The sequence below is a fragment of the Lipotes vexillifer genome, unplaced genomic scaffold, assembly GCF_000442215.2.
Source record: "Lipotes vexillifer unplaced genomic scaffold, Lipotes_vexillifer_v1.1 scaffold914, whole genome shotgun sequence".
NCBI lineage: Eukaryota > Metazoa > Chordata > Mammalia > Artiodactyla > Lipotidae > Lipotes > Lipotes vexillifer.
Window position 1 is genome coordinate 2,602,429 of NW_006780388.1, and position 8,014 is coordinate 2,610,442.

The window sequence follows — 8,014 nt, forward strand, 5'->3', positions numbered from 1 at the left end:
CATTTGGGGCCTGTCCCCCGCGGCGGGAGAGGCCACAACAGTGAGAGGCCCCCCCTCACGAAAAAAAAAAAAAAAAAAAAAGTTACACATACTTGTCTTGTAATTTTTCACTCTCTATTTCTGTGAATAAACCTTCATTCTCAATCTTAATGTGCTGTATTTTATTTTCATTTCTCTTTCAGCTACACTTGCCAACAGGTTTTTTTAAAAAAATTAATAGCCTTGTATATTAAAAATAGCTCTTGAGGGACTTCCCTGGTGGTGCAGTGGTTAAGAACCGCCTGCCAATGCAGGGGACATGGGTTCGATCCCTGCTCTGGGAAGATCCCACATGCCATGGAGCAACTAAGCCCGTGCACCACAACTACTGAGCCTGCACTCTAGAGCCTGCGAGCCACAACTACTGAGTCCGTGTGCCACAACTACTGAAACCCACGCGCCTAGAGCCCGTGCTCCAAAACAAGAGAAGCCTGTGTGCAGCAACGAAGACCCAACACAGCCAAAAATAAATAAATTAATTATTTTTAAGAAACAGCTCTTGATTTTATTAATCAATTCTCTTTCTTTTAAAATAACTAACTTCTGTTCTTAGCTTTCTAATTTCCTTCCTTCTACTTTCTTTTGGTTTATTTTATAGTTGTTTTTCTAGAATGTTGACAGGGATGTTCAACTTATATACTATTTTGATTTTTCATGCTCATCAATTTTAAAAAAGTGAGGGACTTCCGTGGTGGTCCAGTGGCTAAGACTCCATACTCCCAATGTAGGGGGCCTGTGTTCGATCCCTGGTCAGGGAACTAGATCCCATATGCCACAACTAAAGATCCTGCATGCTGCAACTAAGACCTGGCACAGCCAAATAAATAAATAAATATTAAAAAAAAATTTTTTTAAGTAATGTTATCAGCTTCTCTCCATGTATCAATATAACTTTGCATCTCAGAGATTTGATAAGATGTATGCTCATTACTAGTCACTTCTAATAATCTGATTTTAACTTTGATTTAAAATTATTAAAGTTAAATTCTAAAAGTTAAAAGATTTAAAAGAGGGTATTTCAATTTCTACAGGGTTAGATTTTTAAAAATCAGCTTTACTGGAGCATAATTTATGTACACTAACATTCACCATTTTTTTTTGCGGTACGCGGGCCTCTCACTGTTGTGGCCTCTCCCGTTACTGAGCACAGGCTCCGGACACGCAGGCTCAGCGGCCATGGCTCAAGAGCCCAGCCGCTCCATGGCATGTGGGATCTTCCCAGACCGGGGCACGAATCCACATCCCCCGCAACGGCAGGCAGACTCTCAACCACTGCACCACCAGGGAAGCCCAACATTTACCATTTTTAACTAAACAATTTGGTGAGTTTTGACAAATATATTTATTTAAGCATCACCATACTCATGCTATAAAACATTTTTGTCACCCAAAATTTCTTATGCCCCTTTGCAGTAATTCCCTACCCCAACCCCAGCCCCTGGCTACCACTGATCTGCTTTTTGTCACTGTAAGTGGTTAGATATTTAAGAAACAACTTTATTGAGGTCTAATTGACATCCAATAACTGCACTTTAAAAAATATATATTTATTTGTTTTTATTTATTTATTTAGCTGCGCTGGGTCTTAGTTGCGCCATGAGGGATCTTCGTTCCAGCATGCGGACTCTTAGTTGCAGCATGCAGACTTCTTAGTTGCGACATGCATGTGGGATCTAGTTCCCTGATCAGGGATCGAACCCAGGCCCCCTGCATTGGGAGTGTGGAGTCTTACCCACTAGACCACCAGGGAAGTCCCAACTGCACATTTTTAAAGTGTTCAATTTGATAAGTTTTGACATAAGTATACACCCATGAAACCATCACTACAATTAAGATAATGACAATATCCATTACTTCCACATTTACCTTTCAATTATCTGAGTCGTCTGGATGTCCAGCCTTGTCTGAAGATTCTCTGCGAATTGCTCTTCAGGCTTCTACTCAGGTGAGCATTCCTGGGTTAGGGTGGGTTTGGGGGAGCCCCAGCTGTGGGCTAGACTCATGATGTGGTGGAGTTAGCAGGTGAAAGGACCCAGAGCACCTCTAGGGGGCAGTGTTTCCTAAGGCCATTTTATTGCCTATTCATTTCCAGATACTTGACAAAATACTGTTACATAAACTAGAACTTGTTAACTGTGCTGTTCAAACTCTCCATATCTTTGCTGAATTTTTAAAAAAATTGTCTACTTGATTTGTAAAAGTCCAAGGAAGGTGTAAGAAAGCCTCCACAATGATTTTGTGAGTTTTCAACAGTTTAGCTGTGTGTGCTGATGTTCTATTTTTTTTTTTTTTTTTTGCAGTACGCAGGCTTCTCACTGTTGTGGCCTCTCCCGATGCGGAGCACAGGCTCCGGACGCGCAGGCTCAGCGGCCATGGCTCACAGTACCAGCCACTCCATGGCATGTGGGATTTTCCTGGACCGGGGCACGAACCCATGTCCCCTGCATCAGCAGGTGGACTCTCAACCACTGCGCCACCAGGGAAGCCCTGATGTTCTATTTTTTGAGAATACAATGGTTCATTATATGTTCTACACAGATTATACCTTTAATTAGTGTAAAAAAAATTGGACATTTTCCCCATTTACTGTCTTTTGCTTTAGGTTCTATTTTTCTAGTATTAATACTGCCACCCCACCCTCTGTGTCTTTATTTTTCTATTTCTTTACTCTCAGCCTTCTGGGTTATTTAGCTTAGCTCTGTCCCTGTAAACCACATTTACCTGGATTTAGTGTGTCTTCTCATTATGAGAATCCTCGCTCTTTAACAGGGGGATTTAACTCATTTATATTTATAATGATCACCCACAAGCTTGGTCTTATTTTGTGTTCTGATTAATACTCTGATCCACTATTTCCTTTCTTAATTCTTTCCTGCTTGGGCTGATCAAGTTTTCTTGTTTCTTTCCCCCCACCTCTAGTTTTCCCCTTTATTTTATGTTAATAGTTATCATTAACTATTAATAAAAAATTTTAAATCTATATTTTACCAAGAATTAAACATCTCTCTCATGTCCCACTCTCTGAATCAGACAAGATCTTTGGCACATTTTATTTCCTCTGACTCACCAGGTGGTTTGTTGAAATAGTCTACAGAATTTGATTTCCAGAAAATTAATTTTTTTTTTTTGGCTGCACTGGTGGCTTCTCTTGTTGCAGAGCACAGGCTCTAGGTGTGCGGGCTTCAGTAGTTGTAGCACACAAGCTCAGTAGTTGCGGCACACAGGCCCTAGAGCATGTGGGCTTCAGTAGTTGTGGCAGAGTGCGGGCTCAGTAGTTGTGGCGCAGGGGCTTAGTTGCTCCACGGCATGTGGGATCTTCCTGGACCAGGGATCGAGCCCATGTCCCCTGCATTGGCAGGTGGATTCTTAACCACTGCGCCACCAGGAAAGTCCAAGATAATTAATTTTCTTCTTTAAACATATGTCTTTCCTGGGGACTTCCTTGGTGGTCCAGTGGTTAAGACTGTGTGCTTCCAATGCAGGGGGTGCAGGTTCAATCCCCAGTCAGGGAACTAAGGTACCACATGCTGTGTGGCAAAATAAAGTATATATATATGTCTGTTCTATTTTAGAAATCCTTTCCAAACAATTGCATTTACTCCACAACCACCTTCAAACCATCATTTAGATAATTAATCTGTTTTGCTCATTTTGCATCACTGTCTCTCTTTTAAAAAAATATAAATTTATTTATTTATTTGGCTGCGATATGCGGGATCTTTCGTTGCAGCGCGCAGGTGCGTGGGCTTCTGAAGTTGCAGCACACAGAGTGTGTGGGCTCAGTAGTTGTGGTGCGTGGGCTTAGTTGCCCCACAGCATGGGGGATCTTAGCTCCCTGACCAGGGACCAAACCTGTGTCCCTTGCATGGGAAGGCAGATTCTTAACCACTGGACCACCAGGGAAGTCCCTACATCACTGCCTCTTATGGGTTTATCTTCCCTCATCTTGAGTCCTTGAATCTTATCGGTTTGTCATTGACTGGAACTAAAAGCTTGGGTTTGGAAAGTAATCTCTGTCCTTTCACTTACCTGCTGTGTGACCAGGCAAATTTCTTAACCTCTCTGTGCCTTAGTTACCTCATTTAATAGAGGGAATAATAATAGAATCCACCTCCCAGACTTGTGAAGAGTCAATGGAATAAGGCAATGAATGAATGGGTGAAGAATTGAAGGATGTGGGTTTCCTCCCTCCAATCTCTCAAGAAGTTCTCACCACTAATCCTTTCACTCCCTGTGCACACACTCTTTTTCTTTCTCTGTGGTCTGCTTCTCCCTCTCTGTTGACACTCTTCCCTTAGCCTGGAAAGTGGTTCAAGTCTCTCTGATGTTAAGAAAAAACTTCCGGGACTTCCCTCGTGGTCCAGTGGCTAAGACTCCACGCTCCCAATGCAGGGGGCTCTGGGTTCGATCCCTGGTCAGGGAACTAGATCCCACATGCTGCAACTAAGAGTTCGCATGCCGTAACTAAGACCCGGCACAGCCAAAGAAATACATAAATAAAAATATTTTTAAAACTATATTAAAAAAATAAAAAACTTTTGCCACTGCTCTGTGTCCCTCTCTTGTCCCTTGACTCTCTTTTCTTTCATGTCTAATTTTCTAGAAACAGTGAAACAAGCCATGTCTACACCCCCTCACTTACTACCAACCTGCTGGCATATGTCTTCCTACCAGCCCCTCCACTCAACGTGCCCTCAGTAAAGGTCACTGGTGAACACCGTGCCTTCAGTTTCGTGCAGCAACATGGCAGGGTGGAGGCACAGGTTGACTCTGAGGAGTGCTGTCCAGTAGGGGCATTGACAAACTGGGGGACAAATGTTTGGCTTGCAGTAGATAGCTCATAAATATGTCCCCTGAATGGCTGTGTGATGTGAATGAGCATGAGATGGGGGCTGGGGAGGCTTCTTGGAGGAGGAGGCACCTCAGCTGAGTCTGCATGGGGTGGGATGGAAAAGCATTCCAAGCAAAGGGAAGAACATGGGGAAAGTCCAGGAGGTGTGAGGCTGTAGAGAGTTCTGGAAGCCTCAAGTGGAGGTACATGTGGGCCTGTGCAGTATGTGGGGGGATCAGGGAGGGACTCTCAGCTGCACCTGCCCAGCCCTGCTCTGTTCCTGTAGCTCAAGCCCCTGTTGGCTTCTCCCCTGTAGCTGTTCCCTCAACTTCCACACACTGTGCCTCAGTTTCCTTCTACTTCTCTGGCTGTCTCACTTAGACTCCCCTTAAGGTCTCCCTCCTCCCCAGCTCTAGGTTGGGGTTCCCTGCCTCTGGATTCTTCCACCTGTCCTAGGTGCGCTCACCAACCCCCTTCCAGCTTCACACCCCACCTCCAGCTACGCTCTGGGTACCTTCTCAAGTGGCCCCAGCACCATCTGTCCAGAACCCCCTCCTCACCTTTCCCTCCACATCTCTCCTTCCCTGGGACATCCTCCCATCCCCCATTTTCCCCCAGCAGTTTCTCCACCCATTCTGGCTCCCAACCGCCAGGAAGGGCACCATCTGAGCCTCCTCCTTCTCCCACTTCCCCCACTTCCCCCACAGCCAGTCCTGAGACTGTTTCCCACTTGGGCCTCCTGCTCCTTCCCCCTCCCCTTGTCTCATCCCATCAAACCCACCTTGGCTTAGCCCCCATGCCAGTGTTTCCAAACTGGGTTCCCAAGCACTCCCTCTGTGATTCTGTGTAAAAAGGTTCATGAGTCCCAAAAGGTTTGCAGGTTTCACAGTCCCTCCCTGTTAGGATGGAAGTTCCTCCTCATGTCTAACTTAAGTCCCTCCCCCAAACTGCTCCAAGATACTGATTTGGAGACAAAGAGGGTTGTGAGAACTGAGTCTTGAGAATGGACCACAGCTGCTGGAGCAGGACCATCCCCTTCCCCTACCCCAGGCCACAGGCTGGAGATCCTCTGTCTGCTCCTGGGTTGTTTGACCTGTGAGACATGGCAGACTGTTCCCTGTTCATCCCTGGCCTGTGCCTGTGCTGGGGACCTGTTCTTCTTTGGGTCTTTCCTGGGAGCTGGCTCTGAGCTGAAGTGATCTTCCCCCAGTCCTAAAACGTAGGTTTACTATTCTCATTACCCAGATGAGAAAGGGAGGCATCTGGGTGCTGCTTCATGCCCAGGTGAATAGCAGAGCTTCAGTGTGCCCCACAGTGGTCCTGCTTGGACTCCCCCAGCAAATGGCAGCAGGACATGGGCCCAGCACCTGTGGGTTTAGTTGAGGTTTCCAGCTAGCTTAAGCAGAGACAGAGCACAGAGAGGAAGCTAGGAAGTCTCAGGATGAGGCCTGACACCAAGTCTCCAGACAGTGGTACAGAGGCCTTGCTCACATGCGGGTCTGGGGACCTCCTCCCTGTGACCACTCTGTCCAGGCTCTGGAGGAGGGACTCATCTGACCAGCGTGGGTCAGGTATCCACTCGTGGCTCAATGGTTGAATAATTTTATTATTCTTTCATTATTTTAAAAGTTGAGATATAATTCACATACCATAAAATTCACCCTTTTAGGAGCACAATTCAGTGATTTTAGTATATTTACAAGGCTGTGCAATCATCACCACTATCTAATTCCAGAAGGTTCTCATCATCCCCAAAAGGAACCCCACACCCATTAGCAGTCACTACCCATTCCCCCTCCCTCCAGCCCCAGGAGCCACTAATCTACTTCTTGTCTTTATGGATTTACCTGTTTTGGACTTTTATTTTTTGCTGTATGCGGGCCTCTCACTGCTGTGGCCTCTCCTGTTGCGGAGCACAGGCTCCAGACGCGCAGGCTCAGCGGCCACGGCCCACGGGCCCAGCCGCTCCGCGGCATGTGGGATCTTCCCAGACCAGGGCACGAACCCGTGTCCCCTGCATCGGCAGGCGGACTCTCAACCACTGCGCCACCAGGGAAGCCCCTGTTTTGGACATTTTTAAATAAAAGGAATCATATAATATGTGGTCCTTTTTGTCTAGCTTCTAGCATGTTTTCAGGGTTCATCCATGTTGTTCGGCTTGGATTCTTCCCACCATGTGCGTTAGTTTCGTAATTAAATCCTGCGCACACAGAGGAACAAAATCTCCCTTGGCAGAGTCACAGCACAGAGTACATCGCGCCGTGAACAGAAAGAGCGGGCAAACTGCGGCCGGAGCGGGAGGACGTGGGCTTCCTGGCTCGCAGAGCGCAGCCTATGCCCGGCGGCCGGCGGGAGGCCGGGATGCTGAACTTCACCGCCCAGGTGAGGCCCAACTTGGGCGTCACCACCGTGACTGCGAGAGCTAGCCACCACTCCTCGCCGGCGCCCTGGTAACTCCACGAGAGGAGGCGATGCGCATTTATTGAGTGCCTACTGTGTGCCAGGCGTTCTGGAAACCGCGGTGGCGGAGAGGGACAGAGGCGCTGGGAGTGGATGAGCGCGCATAACGGGCCCTCGGAGGTCCCGGCTGGTGTTTTCAGTGTTGTGACTGCTCTGGCGCTGAGTGAGGTCTGGGAGGGGCGCACGCGGCGGGGAAGGGGAAGAGCGCAGACCTATGCCTGCGCTCCCTGGGGAGCAGAGCCCGAGGCCCGGCCCACTGCTTGTGCGAAGGGAGGAGCTCCAGGCGCCCCGCCCATGTAGCCCCGCCCCACCGGCCCCCACGCTGCCGAGCGAAGGGCGGAGCCTTGGGTGACCCGCTCAGACCAACAGGGCCGAGCAGGGGGCGGGGCCTAAGGCGCCCCGCCCCGCGCCGCGCCGTGAGGAGGAGGAGCCGGCGGCCGGCCCGCACTGCAGCGCCAGCGCGCGAGCGGACGGCTGTGGACTGAGAGTCGGGCCAGGGTGCCCAGCGGGCGTCGCGCAAGCAGACAGGCCGCGGCCGTGCCGCCGCCAGCTCCCCCTCCCGCGCCCAGCCATGCCGTGCGCGGGCCCAGCCTGAGCCGAGGCCTCCGAGGCCGGGCGGGCTCGGGGCCTCGGGACCGGGCCGGGGCCATGCTTGCGCTGCCCTGACCATGCCGCCCGCCGCGC